At 39.0% G+C, this 18919-nt stretch overlaps 1 long non-coding RNA gene across 1 annotated transcript; it reads right to left on the bottom strand.

Moving 5' to 3' along the window:
• Positions 1-209: 209 nt before the first annotated feature.
• Positions 210-635, bottom strand: LOC136258360 (uncharacterized). Its single transcript, XR_010702761.1, has 3 exons — positions 551-635; positions 340-499; positions 210-286 (listed from the first exon to the last, which is right to left on the bottom strand). It is a non-coding gene; the product is annotated as an uncharacterized lncRNA (long non-coding RNA).
• Positions 636-18919: the final 18284 nt, after the last annotated feature.

An 18919-nucleotide genomic window follows, 5' to 3' on the forward strand; every position in this document is an offset into this window, starting at 1 on the left:
AAGTCTGCTTTTGATATACATAGAGGATTTAGGGTTTTATTGACCAAGTACTAACTTAAAAAAGGAAAGGGGGACTACAGCCCCCTCCCTCAATCCGCCTCTGGCTAACACCATACCATGGCTGATGTGCTAATCTATGGTGAACATTTCAAGCCAATTTGCAATGTTGTAGACTAATCCAAACGAAGTTATGGCTTCAAACGTAAGCACCTGTAGTTGATTTCCAGTATAGTCGGTACTAATCAGCCAGTGGATCAGACCATATATCACCTTTCATCTTAAAGCACTGTGCAGATGAAATAGCACCAATATTACACATAATTTTTACTCAATCTCTACCTACAAGTCTTTTACCAAATGACTGGCTAAAGTTAATATATGTCCTGTACATAAAAAGGGTAGTCGCAGTAATGTTGCTAATTATCATCCCATTTCGTTAACCTCCTCCAATTGTGCTGAAGTCATGGACCATATTATATATCACTCTATCACGAGCCATCTAAATCAGAACAACATATTAATTGAAAATCAACATGGGTTCAGAGCTAACCATTCATATGTAACCCAACTCATCACACTAACTTAAGATATATCCTTTGCTTTAGACCACCAAAAACAAATAGACATCATCCTATTAGACTTCTCCAAAGCATTCAATCCATTGCCACACCAATGATTACTAACTAAATTAAGATTCTATGGAATTAGTGGTAATAAATACGATTGGATCCGAACTTTGCTTACTCATCACTCCAAGCGTGTTGTGTTAGATAGTGAATCCTTGAGTCCAGTACCAGTGCTTCCTGGAGTACCACAAGGCACAGTGCTTGGACTAGTAATGTTTCTGCTATACATTAATGACATTACTAAAGGTATCAACTCACCACTCCGTTTGTTTGCTGATGGTTGTCTACTTTACAGAGTCATTAACAGTTCAGAAGACACCAACATGCTTCAAGAAGACCTGAATAGGTTATCAGAATGAGCAAATACCTGGCAACTTAGATTCAATGTTAGTAAATGTACTGTCATACGTTGTACAAGATCCTTGACACCATTTAATCACGACTATACCCTCAATAATCACATCTTAAATCTATCTGATCAACATACTTACTTGGGAGTAATCCTTAACAAATTACTATCTCGGTCACCACACATTTTTAATATTGTTACTAAAGGATCTAGAACACTCAATTTTCTGAAACACAATTTAAACAAATGTTCAAAACAAGTTAAAGAATCTGCTTATCTAACACTGGTCAGGCCTCAACTAGAATATGCATCTGATGTCTGGCACCCTCACCAAATTGGAGATATTGTAGAGCTAGAAAAGGTACAATGAAGAGCAGCATGCTGGGTAATGAATGATTATAGTAGACTTAGTTCTGTTGCCTTAACATTAAATCAGCTATCATGGCCAACTCTCCAGACTTGCCGCAAATTATCTCGACTACAAACATTACACAAAGCTTTTTACCAACAGATATCACTTACAGTTCCTCTATACTACCTATCAACATCACGATCCACGAGACAGTACCATCCACTGCACTACATCTTACCACACCTATCTGCTACAGCACACCAAAATAGTTATTTTTCAAAACAATTAATGATTGGAACACATTACCAGTAGATCTCATTGAAGTTGCAGATGCTGACATTTTTAGAACTGGACTACTATCATTATTGTAATTGTGTTATATGTGTTGGGCAAATCTGAGTACACCATCAGGGCTGACTGCTCAGTAATAATAGCAATCTAATCATAATCAAACAAACTTCTCACATGCTTGGCTGCTTGCTAGTGTCTGGAAATCCATAAGGGAGTGGGATCCCCTGTAGAAAACAGATGGTATACTAGATCGTTCTGTACCTTTGTTGGTTGCCTTGCCTGTGACAGCATAGAAGGCTGCAGTGGGGTGACTACAATGAGGGGGATGACCAGTCATAAGCTCTGCTTCAAACACTCTCACGTCCTTCTTAATGGCTTGTTGCAAATCAGCTAGGTTCCATTCATCAGTGTTATGTTCCCATGCCATATTCTTTCTCGTTGTAGGCAGTAACTTGTTCAAAATGATGGGTACCGGTATATCTTCATAGGAATCAGCAGATTTGTCCAGTGTTGAGAGACTGCATAATTATGTGCCTTTCAACAGTATCATGAAACTGCTGTAGCCACTGAGCATGTTGGAGGGGCTAGGTAAGTTTATGAATGCCTGCGTGTTAATTTTTGTGAGCTACCATAATGATCCTTGAGGAGTACCAACGAGTGCTCATAATAGTCACATGTTAATACACATCCAGCAACTACTTGTGAAGCTTCACTACAGAGTAACGATCTTAAATAGTCCAGCTTCTGAACTCCAGAAATAGCCAGGTTGTTGTGTACTGCAGCTTCAAATCCATCCCAGAATGACTGCCATTCCAGTGCGTCACCAAAAAAGGTGGGTAAATCAAGGCGTGGTAACTGCACAGTAGTCTTGACTATATGTGTCATGCTGTATAGCAGATGAAGTAGGGGGGACACCGGTATCTGCTACGGTTTCCGTTGACTTCTTTGCAAGTGTTAGATACAGTGCTTGCAGTCTCTGTGGAGTCTTTCATAACAGATTCAAGTGTTGCTTAGGGTCTGTGGTACTAGTAAAAGGAATCGGATTCTTACTCTGTGGTATGATTGTAGAAGCACCCAGTGCTTCAAGGCGTCTTTGGAGACATTTCTTTTTCATAATAATTCTAAATATCTCAGATTGGAGTTCTTCTGACTCTAGCATCTCTGTTTCCAGTTCTTTGTTAATACGAGTTGCGAGATCTTTGTCCAAGTCAGCTAGAACACTCTTTTCCTGCCTAACTGTGAAATAAGCTCAGTAAGTGTGTCCGGGTCTTCCTTGTCTAGCATTGTAATGTAACATCAATCCAGTAACTCAAGGGTTGAACAAACGTTTGAGGTGAGCTCAGTATCCACGACAAGATTGTACAAGACGTTTGAGTTCATCAGCCATGGTGTAGTCTGGTTGCAGTCTAATCGGCATCTCTGTGGGGGAAATAAACAAAAGAAATGTTCTGTAAATGATTTGTTTGCCTTAGTGGGTATCGTTAAACTGCCACGGTACCACAACGTTTCAGTAGCTGGTTAAAAAAGGGCAAATCGCCAGGTCGCAATACCAGAAAAGTAGGGTAGCAGTGATAGTAGTAGCCAGTTGAGACTTAACCACAGCATGATCACTTCATCTTTGATGGATACAGACTGTACAATCAAGCCAGTGAGGAACAATACTACGACTCCATCTTATTCATTTTAAGCGTGTGCCAAACATTACATCATACACTAAATATAGCCTACTTAACTAATAATAACCTATACAATGTTAAGTTAGTCAGTCAGTCAGTCCATGACAGCTGTGTGCATATACTTTTCATAATATTTTTGATAATGGCCTTGTATGAATGTAAGGGTGTGAGTGTGTGTGTGTGTAGTGGCAGGTACAGGAGGGGTGAAACCCCCTCTGAAAATAGCACGTGCCCCAAATTTATTGACAAGTTGTCGTGTGGGTGATAAAATCGCCATGAGTTATATATAGTGTGTTATAGAAGGACTCTCTACTGGCGAAAAACTTCATACTTTAGCCTTTGAAATCACAATTACGGCGTTCTAAAGCAGGTCTTCGACTTACAGTTAGGCTGAAGTTGAGTGGAATCTGAAACCCCCTCTGAAAATTTCTAGATCCACCACTGGTGTGTGTGTGTGTGTGTGTGTGTGTGTGTGTGTGTGTGTGTGTGTGTGTGTGTGTGTGTGTGTGTGTGTGTGTGTGTGTGTGTGTGTGTGTGTGTGTGTGTGTGTGTGTGTGTGTGTGTGTGTGTGTGTGTGTGTGTGTGTGCCGGTGTGTGTGTGTGTGTCAGTCTTTTTAAAGGTTATGTTAATCAGCGCCTCCACGTGGTGACCCCTGGGCAAACACTGGCTAAGCCGATTACTCTAAGGATCTAGTTTCTTGTGGCTTCCCATACTGATTTAATCAGTGGCCACTGGAATCCTTGGAGCCCTGCGTTACAGTGGTGTAGCGAGCCCTTAGTGTTTTCCATCGCAACTTCGCTTTAGAAGCTATGTGTCACTATGGCAAGGCATCCTGGCAGTTTTACCTGCCTAAGGTCTTTACATGTGGGGTGCTGGAATGTTAGAAGTCTTGTCGAGATGGATGGTGGTGTAAAGATTGCTACTGTTCGACCTAAAGGTCGTCCAGTATCTGTTGTCAAGATCAATTTTCTGGTACAAGAACTGAAACGTTTCCATATGGGTGTAGTAGTATTAGTGAGACCTATAGTGTGTGTATAGAGTGCCCAACCATCTGGCTACACCCCTGACGTACACTGCAAACTTTTGCCTATTGGAAACTTTCAAGAGTGTTTGTACAAGAGGCTACTCAAGTTATGAAATTATGACAAGTCACAAAAATGTTATCTTTTTACAGCAAACATCTCTCGATATACCCCTACCACTGTCACACTTCATATCCACTTCACTACTAAAACAACTGTCCTCTACTACTGGGTCCTCCACCCAGTTGTGGAGGAAGATGTTTAACTTGCTTGTTCTTTGTGTGTTTTTCATGTGTGTATACAAATGACTAAATCTTTAATAAAGAAAAATCTATTGAGATATGTTGCACAATAAAAAAGAAAGAAAAAAAAACAAAAAAACAATTGTAGCTAAGTGTTGCCAACCTTCATGCAACTTCTCGCTCTTCCTGAAGGGTATCCCTTCTACAGTGAGCAGCAAGGACTGGCTACTCTGAGGGGTGCAAAACCTTCACAATCTGTACGTGATTTAACCTGGTTTGTGATTTGAAACTGGATTTGTGATTTGAAACTTGATTTGAAACGTCATGCGTACGTGATTGCCTTTGTGTGATTTGTAAGGTTATTACTAGGTCCTGAAGAACAACAGTTCGTGATTAAGAATTGTACCACTGTGGGCCTGTATATTTAATATGTTTCAAGACCAGTTTCAAGTAGTTTGCGTGGGCAAAATCGCTCGAGATTTGATTTGGTAGCTGAATCGAAGGGCGTAAGTGATTTGTAGAGGTGTCACACCCTGGGATACTCAGACCTCTCAACTCTCACGATTTCACCGTGAGCCTCAAATTTTTGGGCCTCTTCTCAAGGTCTCACGGTCAGGAGATAATTTCTCAAGATTACGCTCCGGATCTCAAGGAATCTCATGGTTTTCGCCTGTAAACAAAACTCAAACCCACAATCGAAAACTTTTTGTCAACTCAATATAAGAAATAGTACTCTTGTGATAAATATTTAAATTTTATGGCACTCAAATCTATAAGAGACTGGAGCCAACCTGCCAAACGTTGTATTATAACATGGTAAGGTGTCTTGCTCGTTATTTGTTTAGTAGTAAATAAGTTTTTCTAGCATTAATCAACTTTGAATTAACTTGTTTACGAAGGTAGACAGCGAAAAATATATCACGTGCCAGAGCAGAGGCCAGATTCGGACCTAGTGAAAGGATTTGTGATACCTACAATCATCACAAAGACAGGCATAAAGCTGAATAAGCAGACTTATGATTCACGTGATGCTACACCGTGCTTGGAATTCCAGGTTACTTAGATTCTATGTGTAGATTACACCATAGAGCCTAGAAATAAGCTGCAAATAACAGCAGTATGCATGCAGTATAGCTAGTTCATGCTTGTTGACATTCTTTATTAATAAAATGTGTGTGCGCATGAGCCCCACTATTGCATGGGTATATATATAGGCCGTTGCTATTCGTACGGGCACGTACGAATAGCCCATGTGCTATTAGTACGGTCACGTACGAATAGCTCACGTAGTGCTATTCGTATGGCGGTCCGTATGAATAGCAAAACAACTATTTATACGATGGTACCGCGTACGAATAGCTTACATGCTATTCGTACGATCATGTAACTAAGGTGTAACTACAAATTTCCAAAAAGCTATTTGTTGGCAACGGTCAGCTGCCTCCTCAGTGACAGAGATTGACATACAATGCATGTTTAGGGGTGGGCCTATGCCCTACCAAAGAGTTTTGGTATGTGAGATCGAAATATTGTAATAAAGCAGTCAATCACTCCAATAAAGCAGTCACACTATTCAGAGAAGCAGTGTAGCAAATTATGCAGTGCAGTGTGTTATATTTGGTGGAGGACTGCCATTGTCAGCAGGCTGTGACCTTTTTGCTCCAACCCAGAGTCAGCTGAGTCGAGCTGACTTATTGAGTTTCCATGCATGGTACAGTGATACTGCATGCTCACTTGTACTATGTACGCATTGTAGCCTCAGTAAGAACATGCATAATTTTTATTATTATAATAATAATCACAAAATCAATATTCAGATAGTTGTACACAAACTAATGCTAGCTAGCCAGAGTTAATGTACAAAAATACAAGCATGTATATTATATGTCATAGCTAGAATAAGATGACCATGAATTACCTTGTGGTCATAATGGCATGATTAGATCTCTGCCAGAACAAAAATCATTACAGAAATATACAGCCCAGTAATCAATTTGCATTTGCACTTTCCAAGATGGACCTGAAGAATTTATGCTGATTCAAGAATTAGCAAAGGCAACGATTTATTTCAAACATCAGTTATGTGACATGCAACTTCGGAATCTGACATGGGCTTGATTGCTACCCAGTGGTCGTAGTTGGTGTAAGCATTTCTATAACACAGCATTCAGTAAAACTTGAAATACAGCCTGGAGTTCTTAAGATTGTGATTGTGCCCTGTAAGTCATGAGATTGGTCATGTAAGAGCTGATGAGCAGCATTAACTCTTGCCATACTAGTGTAGCTGGGAGTAAGACACTTAACTCTTGTCATACTAGTCGGTTGTGTGTAGCTGGGAATGAGACACTCAACTCTTGTCACACATAGCTGTAAGTGAGACACTTAACTCGTCATACATAGCTGGGAGTGAGACACTTAACTTTTGTCATACTAGTTATGTGTAGCTGAGAGACACTTAATGTGATTAATCCGTCAAGTACATTGCAGCAGTAGTTGGGACTGTTGCTTATCTTGTAGCCAGGGTGACTGTTCAATGAATTGCTGCAAAGTAGAAAGTTTACAATGATGTCTGTTCATTTTAAGTGGTGACAATGGGTGGCTGCTAATCTAGAAGTCGAGCTAGAAGTGCATGGCTGCCAACTGTACAATCTATTATTTAGACATGATCACTAATCCGGTAATACTTACTCGCTCTACAACTATATGGTCCCTTTCTGAGTACTTCTTCGGCATGTGTTGCCGACGCTGATTCAAATGATTCTCTTCGCCGGAAAATCGTCAGGGTGTCTGGCGTACAGTTGCACAAATTCGGCCGATAATTTGGTTTGCTGAAACGTCGATATTGCATCACAATAAAATCCACCATTCCAAAGCACTCTAGTGAAAGATGTACCAGACGTTCACACCACCAAACTTACGCGCCAAAAGCCACGTGTAGTTTCCGGAATGCAAAAATAGTTGAACTAGCTCGTTTATTATGAATCACGTGACTGCCGTACAAATAGCCTAAGAACTATTCATACGTGAGTGCCGTACGAATAGCCACTCCGATATATATAATATATAAATATTGGAGGTAACAAAATTTGTATTAAAGGCGACAGTAGCGTCTGTTATATCAGCAACTTCAAAAACGTTTGACATAAAGGCTGTGTAATAGCCGAGATTATGGCGACTTGATAAACCTTTGAATAAAACGCACCACAAACGCGGAGACTTTAGCAGCACGGTATACCTTTGATATAAATGCTGTCTAATAGCCAAGATTATGGCGACTTGAATAAACCTTTGAATCAAACTCACCACAAACGCAGAGACTTCAGCAGCACGGTATACCTTTGATATAAAGACTGCCATGATTATGGCTATTAGACAGTCTTTAGTACACAACGTCTTCATGTTCGCTGAGATAGTGGCGATCTCTGATATCTTTAGTACACAACGTCTCCGTGTTCGCTGAGATAGTGGCGATCTCTGATATGTTTAGTACACAACGTCTCCGTGTTCACTGAGATAGTGGCGACCTCGAATATCTTTATTATTATTATTATATTATATTTTATAATTGTAAGACTCATATGCATGAGCATAGTACAATGATTAGTTACAAATTAAATTAGAATGTAAGTAAATAAGTAAGTAAATTAATTAAGTATAAGTAATTAAGTAAGTAAATTAATTAAGGATAAGTAATTAAGTAATTGAAGAGATCACTAGTGTACAAGTGTAGAGAATTGTTGTAGAGTTGGTGCATTGACAGTGACACTTGGTAAAGCATTCCACTGAGGGACTACTCGTGGAAAAAAACTGTACTTATAGTTATTAACTGTTGAAGATATTGTAACAAATCTTTTGTTGTGACCTCTAGTGATAAGAGAGTTTTTAATCATACATTCTGGGAGTGAAACATCTATTAAACCATTTAAGATTTTATAAAGGACGCATAGAGACTGAATATCTCGTCTTTTCTTCAAACTGTCCCACTGTAAAGTTGATAACATTTCACCAACACTGCTGTATCTGTTAAAATCAGACATCACATATCTAGCAGCTCTCCTTTGAACAGATTCTAATTTGTTAATGTTAATGTTGGTATAGGGGGACCAAACAAAAGCTGCGTACTCCAAAATTGGTCTGACATATGTACAATAAGCATCAACTCTAATATTCCTCTGACAGAAATGAGTGTTTCTTCTTATAAATGCTAGGGCAGAGTTAGCTCTTTTACAGATACACTCAATATGCTTGTTGAAAGTAAGTTTACTGTCTAATGTAAGTCCTAAGTATTTAGCTTCCTGTACATGGGCAAGCATTTGATCATACAGTGTGTAGTGTGTGACAATTGGATGCACTTTGTGAGTAATTGTTAAAACAACACATTTAATTGGGTTAAATTGCATAAACCATTTGTTTGCCCAGTGTTCCAGACAATGTAAATCATTCTGTAGGACATCGGAGTCATGCTTAGAGTGAATTTGGCGATACAATAGACAGTCATCTGCAAATAGGCGACAAGTAGATTTGATACAGCTGGGTAAGTCATTTATAAAAACAAGGAACAGTAAGGGGCCCAATACAGAGCCCTGAGGTACTCCACTGGTAACATTGACAACTTCTGAAATAGAACCATCACAAACAACTTGCTGTTTACGGTTGGTTAAAAAAGACTGAATCCAGTTAATTGTTTCCCCGGTAATTCCGTAGTACCTTAACTTTAACAGTAAGAGTTTATGGGAAACTTTGTCGAAAGCCTTGCTGAAATCCAGCAGTATGCAATCAGTTTGTGCATTGCCATTTAAACTGGATGCTAAGTCATGGACGGTTAATAGTAGTTGAAGATCAGCAGAGCGTTTTTGGCGGAAGCCAAACTGATTGGTTGAGAGGATATTGTTACGTTCTAAATGACCCATCACATGCGAGTAAATAATGTGCTCTAAAGTTTTACATAATAAAGAAGTGAGTGAAATGGGCCTGTAGTTAGCTGGGTCGGATCGTGATCCTTTCTTGAAAATAGGTGATACTGTTGCTTTTTTCCAATCTGTAGGGATTATGCCTTGTTTAAGGGAAGCTGAAAACAAAATGAACAAACATGGAGTCAAATCTTCAGCAAACATCTTCAGAAATTTAGCAGGGATGTGGTCGGGTCCTGCAGCTTTTGATGGATCAAGATCTGTTAGAAGCTTAGTTATTCCAGAGGCCTGTAAATTGATTTTAGAAATACTTGAGAAAGGAGAGTCCCCAATGCTTGGCAGGTCTTCATCATTTCTGTCTGGTGTAAAAACAGTACAGAAGTACTCGTTCAAGATCCTCGCTTTTTCTTGACTTGTTGTATAGGATTGCCCATTTCTTTCTAAGGAGGGTATACCAGTGTGATCAGACCTTAAAGATTTGATGTACTTATAGAACATTTTCCGCTTACCATACACATAAGGATTATGGATAGTCTTATACATATACTGATTGAAAGCACGTCTAGTTTCCCTTTGCATAGTTCTCTTAATATCTTTAAACCTATTCCAGTCAGAAATTGAATTTGAGGATCTTGCTTTGTTGTAGTACCTCTGCTTACGCCTCCTTAGCTGTTTGATGTTGCGACTAATCCAGCGTTGTTTGTGGTTTATACGGACGGTTTTAGATGGGATGTAATTGTCCATAATATCCAGTAAGTTATAATGTAAAACATTCCAGAGAAGCTCAACGGGGGTATCTTCAGTAAATACAGATGTGTAGTAGTTTTTAAGTGCCAGTAACTTAGTTTTTATGTTATTATGATTCAAGGAATTCCACAGGAATATTTTACGAGCTGTATTTTCTTGGTAGGATGCCTTCATTTGAAATGTTGTGAGAATGATGTCATGGTCACTAATTCCAGGAACTGGACCAGATCGATGTATTAGGGTTGGCCTGTTTGTAAAAAGTATGTCCAATAGGTTTGATCCTCGAGTTGGGAGCTCAACCATTTGAGTAAACCCACAATCAGAAACTAAGTCTAATGTTATATTATTGATCTCCAGAGGATATCTATATCCACTAACGGAGCTGGTGCTCCAACATATATCAGGTAAGTTTAGGTCACCTGCACAAACAATCACTGCCCTTGGATAGGCTAACACAATGCTATAGATAGCATTACAAAGTGAGTGGTAATTAGATACATCTCTATTAGGGGTCTGTATACACTTATAAGTATCATTATGTCACTAGAGTTTGAAGATGCTTTCACTTTTACTGCACATATTTCACGGTGGATGTCACAGTCAATAAGTTTCGATTGGTACTGCCTTTTAATACCAATTAGAGTACCTCCATAGCCATCACTTCGATCTTTCCTATAGATTCCATAATTTTCAGGGAGAACTTCACTGTCAAAAACTGATTGGGATAGCCATGTTTCGCAACCAGTAATGAAATCAGGTTGGTACAAGTCAATAGATTCCCACAAAGCTTGCTTTTTACTAACTACGGATTGTATGTTTACTGAAATCAATGTTAATTTTTTAGAAGGTAGATTAGATGTAGGTGTACTATTAACAGGGTCAGGAACAATTGTTAGAGGGAGGTGGGGTAGCTAAAGTAATGAGTGGCGTTTGATCCATGGCTTGAATTTGAGTTGGTGATGCAGATGTATGGGCAGTAGTAACGGGACCAGGGTTATTATTAACTGGCTTGCTTAACACTACTATTTTGTTATTTCTTATTACCAAGTTAGTTTCTCCACTTAACTTCCTTCTTTTTAATTCATCTCTGAGCATTCTAAACGTATCTCTCTCTTGTCTTGTTCTATCAGGTGAGATAAAAAAAATGTTACTGAAGTCTTTGTGGCGGTGAAGATTATGAGCATTTCTTAGGATTAGCAGCTTCTCTTCTAGATCTGTGACTGTTACTAAGAGAGGTCTAGCTTTGTTGCTAGCAGATCTACCTAATCGTAGTACCTTAACTATCTTTATGTTAAGCCTGAGACCCTCTTTACAGACGTGAGCAAAAGCATCACTATCTTCATCTGATTCTGATAAATTGTATACAACAACATTACATTTACGACGTTCCCTTTCTGAATATTCTCTGATGACATTTATGGCTTCTGCAGCACCGGTGGAAGGTGGAGGATGTGAAGGGGGTTTGGTTGTAGGAACACTTTTGTCAGATTTAGACTGATCATGTGCAAGGGCTTCAACCTTTGATGACAAGGCTACTAGACAGGCAGATAACTCTTCTATCTTGGAAGCTGTTTCTTGTAATTTTCTGCTGACTAGCTCATGACCTTGTTGAAGATTAACTGTAAAACTGTCAACACTATTAGTAGATACATCTGTATTTCTGACCAACTGCTTAAAACGTGTTTCACAACCATTCAACTTGCAGCAGTAAACAAAGTTAGGAATACTTTTAGTAACCTCTGCAAGCAGTTTGTACTGCTCCTTACTTAGACCCTCACAAGCTGTGTGGCCCCAAGAAAAACAAATATCACACTGAGCTGCCTCACTACCTTTACCCTTGGTAGTACACTTCTTTTTACAATGGTTACAAATATCACCTGGCATACTCAGTGCTTTTGGTGGGGTGTTATCTTCTTCGAGTCCCCGCTTGACTGTTGGTGTGGTCATCTTGACAATGAAAGGTGCCAGACGTTGAAACCTGCACAATAACAATAACCACAAATGTTCCTACCAAAAAGATGGCTTGCCTTCACAGGTACCGTTATTTACTAGAGCCACGGTACAACAGCGTGAGCGTTTAGGAGACAGTAAGACTGTCGAACGGCTGTACCAGCCGTCCACGGAGTCACCTTCGAACTCCGACGAAATATGCGGTTTGAGCAAGGCAGTTTAAGGTCAATAGTAGCACTCAAAAGTCCGTGAGAAGGAAGGTGAAAGTGAAGAGGATAAAGTAGACGCCACCCACAATCGAAAAAAAAATTTACACAATGTCTCCGTGTTTGCTGAGATAGTGGCAACCTCGAATATCTTTAGTGCACAACGTCTCCGAGTTTGCTGAGATAGTGGCGACCTCGAATATCTTTATTATATACTACTAAAATGTACTGAAATCGCTGGGATTACTGCCACTGCTTTCTCCCGCCCACACAAAATGTACAGATCATGGTGAAATAGAAATTCAAACAGAAATTGCTTTCTCCGAGTTGTCAAGAATTTATGGCATTCAGTTAAACGAGTCATAGCTATTCGCAGGTGTAGTATGGTTGCTATGACTGAAACAAAACTAGGTTATTAATATACCATGGTTCTGTAGTTTGTCTAGAGTCAGGCGCGTCCTCCCCTTTAATACTATTTACAAAAGGGCTATCACTTGGTGGACTAAGCAGGCACTTGTAACCATGCCAACCATACGTTTAGGGCTTATTTAAATTTCTAGGTGTGGTAAGGAGCAGCCATGGATAAAGAACCTTCTTTCTTATTCTTAAAGCTGACTGAGTTACTAGTGCGCCTCAATTTTAATTTATTTCATCTATTAAGGCTTTACAGCACAAGTGCTGAAGGTCTGTAGGACACCTGGTCCTACAGCCTATTTAAAGTTGTTATATAAAGTATGTTCAAAAAGTTGGAGAAAGGAGAAAAATCCATGACTAGCTTTGGGCGGCCTTGCTGAACCTGCAGCCAGCTCATTACTAATATTGCTTTAATCATTTCTCTGTTGCAGGCATACTACTGCCAGGCCCCTGGATGTAAAATGCTATAAGTATGAGACTAGTTCAGTACTAAGAAGCTATGATTCATGCTGACTTTCACGCCTATAATTACATTCCCAAGGTAGCAAACACTGTAAAGCCTAAAGTGTCCCCTGGCCACCAAGTCCTTGCAATTAGGTTAGGTAATCCTAAGGCTGCAGCACTTATTGTTGTCAGACCTTCAGTGCTGGTCACTGTAAAACGCTAATAACAATAACAAAATATCCACACCATAATCTGTATTGGGACATTTTGGTGACTTCAGTATTTATCACTTTGCTGAAAATAATTTCTAGTGTCATGTCAATAGAATCAACAGCAAGAGGAGAGCCTGTTGAAATGAACTGTAGGAATGATGGTAGTATATCCTCAATGGAAAAAAGTGATCATTGCAAATTAAATTAAAGAATGAACATTTCAGAATCTGAGCACACTATAACCATTGGGACTTTAAAAACTGAAGTGTCCACAGGAAGTAAATCTCCTGGGCCTGATGAATTCATTGCCGTATATGATATCTAATCCAAAACAGCCAAGCTGTAAAAAAAACAGTGCGGCCCTCAAAAAGGCTATGGTGAAAAAAGATGTGAAATCCAAGGTGGCGGCCAAGAAATGGCTGTGATGGTAGGTTAATGGTAAAAATTTTAATAACGACAATTCAGGTGAATTTTTGTGCCGCTTGGTCTTGGCATAAAAATTCACCTAAATTGCCGTTATTAAAATTTTTACCATTAACCTACCATCACAGCCATTTCTTGGCCGCCACCTTGGATTTCACATCTTTTTTCACCATAGCCATTTTGAGGGCCGCAATGTTTTTTTACAGCTTGGCTGTTTTGGATTAGATTTCATTTCTTTTTGTATTTGTATACCACAAACTTTGGGACTTTTTTAACCTGTCTTTTTTTTCTTTACCACAGGAAGAAGAAAAGATGAAGTAGATGTACTTTAAATATTTCTGATTTTATCAGTAAATGTACAAATTATATATATATAATACATATATTTATTACAGAACTCTCCATGGTGGTTTCTTTGTAACTGAACACTCTACAAGGTGACTTCTTCTTGATACCCTCTCTACAGGGTGAATTGTTAGTAGCTGAATAATCTACAAGGTAACTTCTTCTAGCTGATCTCTCTACAGGGTGATTTGTTTGTAGCTGAACTCTCTACAAGGTAACTTCTTCTAACTAATCTTTCTACAGGGCAATTTGTTTGTGGCTGAAGTTTCTACAGGGTGATTTGTTTGAAGCTGAACTCTTTACAAGGTAACTTCTTCTAGCTGATCTTTCTACAGGGAGATTTGTTTGTAGCTGAATTCTCTACAGGTGATTTGTTTGCAGCTGAACTCTCCACATGATGGTTTTTTGTAGCTGAACTCTCTACAAGGTGACTTCTTCTAGCTGATCTTTCTACAGGGTGATTTGTTTGTGGCTGAACTCTCTACAAGGAAACTTCTTCTAGCTGATCTCTCTACAGGGAGATTAGTTTTTAGCTGAACTCTCTACAGGTGATTTGTTTGCAGCTGAACTCTCTACATGATGGTTTCTTTGTAGCTGAACTCTCTACAAGGTAACTTCTTCTAGCTGATCTCTCTACAGGGCGATTTGTTTGTAGCTGAACTCTCTACATTGTGGTTTCTTTGTAGCTGAACTCTACAAGGTGATTTCTTCTAGCTGAATTAAATCTTTCTATAGTTGCATGAATTCCCTACAAGGTAACTTCTTCTAGCTGATCTCTCTACAGGGTGACTTGTTTGTAGCTGATCTCTATACAGGTTACTTGTTTCTAGCTGATCTCTTGAATTCTTTTCGGGTGACTGCTCTATTAGGATGACTGCTCTATTAGAGTATTTCGATCTCGCACTTCCTATACCAAGTTGGATTTCGTGTTATAACTCCGTGGCTTTAAGTCTGATTCTTCTACAACATTGAAGAGCCTTTCTAAGATGATAACTCCATCTGTACAGTGATTTTCAAAGCATTACCCCAAGCGGTTTATCTGGTAGGCGTGGCAAGTAGTCGTATTTTATTAGCTAATCTCGATTGCGTAATTGTTACACACTGTTGGTTTATTCGTTGTATCTTCCTGGTTTTTAGCTCGATTTCTTTCAAACCACAAAAGGTTTGAGGTTCAATAGTTAACCTATTCACCCACCGATTTTCAGCTTCTTCCCATACGCGGTTTACCCTGTAGGCGTGACAACATATTGGTGTTATTTTTCGTGAATAATCGCTCATAACTCTTTGCCTGTTTATCGTATTCCAACCAAAGTTGGTACAGAGATGCGCCTTTATACCCCCCTTCTGTGTGCCAAATTTCAAGGCGATCGGATATGGCGTTCGCGATTTGTAGCAGTTTCTGTAAGTGTGCGAAAAGAGGAAGAAAAATAAAACGAAGAAACTAAGCCAATTTTTGAAGTAGCATATCTCGGGAACGCTTGAAGCGATTTTGCTCAAATTTGGAATGTGGAGTGCTGAAGTTGGAGGGAGGGTCCACAGAAAAAATCGTCTTGTTTCATCAAGGCAGCACAGAGCTACTGATGTGCGAAAATTGCGTTTTCTTTCTTCCTGTCAATATATTCACGGGTGTTACGCGCCGGCTTCTTGTGCCGCGCAACACACTACCGTGTATCTTGATTAGGGCTAAAACGAATCATTCAAATGGTTCGTTATTCATTCTAAAATCTAAATCATATATTCGATACTATGTGAGCAGATTCGATATTCTATAGACATACTTTACAATGGTAAAGCAATAGCTCTTTTTGAATAATTCTAATCAATATAGCTATAATAGACTAAAACTTCGATGATATAGTTCAGAAATTCTCACGAGGGTCTTGTTTATTTATTTATTTATTAAGGCTTTACTCTGGGCAGCCTCAAACCTGCAGCCATCCGATTAACACTCGAATGCTTACAGGAGTCTGCCAGGCAGTCAGGATGTTTTCTCCTTGTCAATTTCTGTATCATGAAAGGAACTAAGTATACCATGTGGAACCAAATGGATATTAGTTTATTTATTAAGTTGTACAAAAATTGTCATCATTTAATCATTGATGAACTATCAATGCATTGTTCATCCCTTAAGGTATATCATGCTTACCATTATTTGAGCTAAATGTATACTATAAGTACAATATGTTTTTTAATTTTGATCCTGATGGCTGTCAACCAACCACTAGCACTCGTGGTGTAGGTATATATATTTCAAAAAGAATATCTGTCTTGGAATATCATTTCACAGGCTCCAGCTTTCAAGAACATATTTGGATCTCAATTTCGCTCAAAGGTTGTGATAATTTACTCATTGGGTGTATCTATCGAAGCCCATCTTCTGAGTTATTAAGTAGTACTAATTCCCTGTGTGAGCTTCTGAAGTCAATTCCTAGTCTCAAGTTTTCTCATGTCCTAATATGTGGAGACTTTAATTACCCTAACATAGATTGGTCATTACCATCAGCACCAGCTCATTGTGAACAGCTATTTCTTGATACTGTTCAAGATACATATCTCTTTCAACATGTACTGGAACCAACACGACATCGTAGCTCCTCTTCCAGTTTACTTGATCTTGTTTTCACAAATGAAGAAGGAATGATATCTGATATACAACATCTCCCTGGTCTCGGTTTGAGTGATCATGTTTGTCTCAAATTTGTTTTAACATGTTACGGTAAGTACATCCATGATAACAAGCCAAGGTACAACCTTCATCAAGCTGATTTTGACAGGATGCGGACTTTGCTGGAGGCTATTGACTGGGATGATACATTAAGTTCCTTAGACATTCATCAAGCATGGGATGTATTTGCCTCTCATTATGAGTCAATTCTTAAGGAATGTATACCCTGCCATGCACTTAAAATAAAGAAGAAAAACATTTATATGACACATGAAGCATTTCGTATAAAGAAGAAAAAATGTAAGCTTTGGAAACAGTATAAGCTATCTGGCACAAAGACAGACTATTCACTATATGTGACTGGGCCTGCGAATATAGGGCATGTGGGCACATGATTTTGCCTACTTTTTCAAACTTTCATCACCCGTAACATTTTGTATTATTATGCTATGGCAATGCAAATTTCAGCTCTTAGTAAGCATTTAATCGGCTTTATGATGCAAGGTACAGAATATAAATATTCTATTCCAGTACTGAGATATGACCTCTAGAGTCACGGAGTGTAGTTTGTGCCCACATGCCCTGTTTTCGCAGGCCCGGTCACATATAGCAAAGCCAGAAATGAGCTGCGTAGTTTGACAAGGTCTCTTCGCAAGTCATATGAAGAGAAAATCGCCTCCAATATTAAAACTAACCAGAAAGTATTTTGGAAATATGTAAACTCCAGATTAAAATCAAAGTCTAGTATCAATTGTCTACAACATGCTGATGGCTCCATGACACACTCCAACACTGAGATGGCTAATGTTTTCAACAATCATTTTGCCAGTGTATATACTAGAGAGGATACATCCTCAGTACCTTCATTTCATCTTGATCACACAGTACCAACACTTAATGATGTCGATATAACACCATCCATTGTACTTGACAGGTTAGAGAAAATCAATGTAAACAAATCATCAGGACCTGACGGTTGGCCTCTACTCTCATTAAAGGAAACTGCTTTACAACTTAGTGTTCCATTGTGTATACTGTTTAAAAAGTCACTTAGTAGTAGCTGTCTCCCTAGTAGTTGGAAACACGCCCATGTCACACCAATTCACAAGAAGGGAAATCGTTCTGCTGCTGATAACTACCGTCCAATAAGTTTAACGTCACCTATAGTCCGAATTTTGGAGTCAATCATTAAAGATCATATCACACACCACATGCTCACTAACAGTTTATTTTCTCCAAGCCAACATGGTTTCATTGCTGGCAGGTCGTGCACAACACAGCTTCTTACAGCAATGGACTACTGGACCCAATCACTTAATGATGGCTATCCTGTTGACATTATATATTTAGATTTCCGAAAGGCATTTGATTCTGTCCCTCATAATCGACTACTGATGAAACTGAAGGCATATGGCATGGGCGGGTCTCTACTAAGATGGGTACAGAATTTTCTTTCTGGTAGAAGGCAACGAGTTGTGCTTAATGGTGATCACTCTAGTTGGTCCACAGTCTCTAGTGGGGTTCCCCAAGGTTCAGTCCTTGGCCCCATGCTCTTTCTATTATATGTTAATGATATTCCGTTATCTGTGGACAGCCCAATCTTACTATTTGCTGATGATGCCAAGATCTTTCGATCAATTAGATGTGAAGCCGATTACTTACAACTTCAACGGGATATTGATATATTGTTTGAATGGTCGAGAATCTGGTTGCTTAATTTTAATATTAGCAAGTGTTATGTTTTGCATTTAGGTCTCACCCACTCCTATGGAAATTATTGTATTGATGGTAATGTTATAACATCTACTGAGTCAGTCAAAGATTTGGGAATCATCGTTGACTCTTCTCTGAAGTTTCATAACCATACTGCTATAGTAACTGCAAGAGCTAATCGTATACTAGCTGTGATTAATAAATCGTTTGAGTACTTGAACACCAACGTGTTACTCCAACTGTACAAATCCTTTGTTCGTCCCATATTAGAATATGGAAATATTATATGGGGTCCACAGTTCATACTCGATCAGCAGTCAGTTGAAAAAAT

This window comes from Dysidea avara, chromosome 6 (assembly GCF_963678975.1).
Source record: "Dysidea avara chromosome 6, odDysAvar1.4, whole genome shotgun sequence".
NCBI classification, from domain to species: domain Eukaryota; kingdom Metazoa; phylum Porifera; class Demospongiae; order Dictyoceratida; family Dysideidae; genus Dysidea; species Dysidea avara.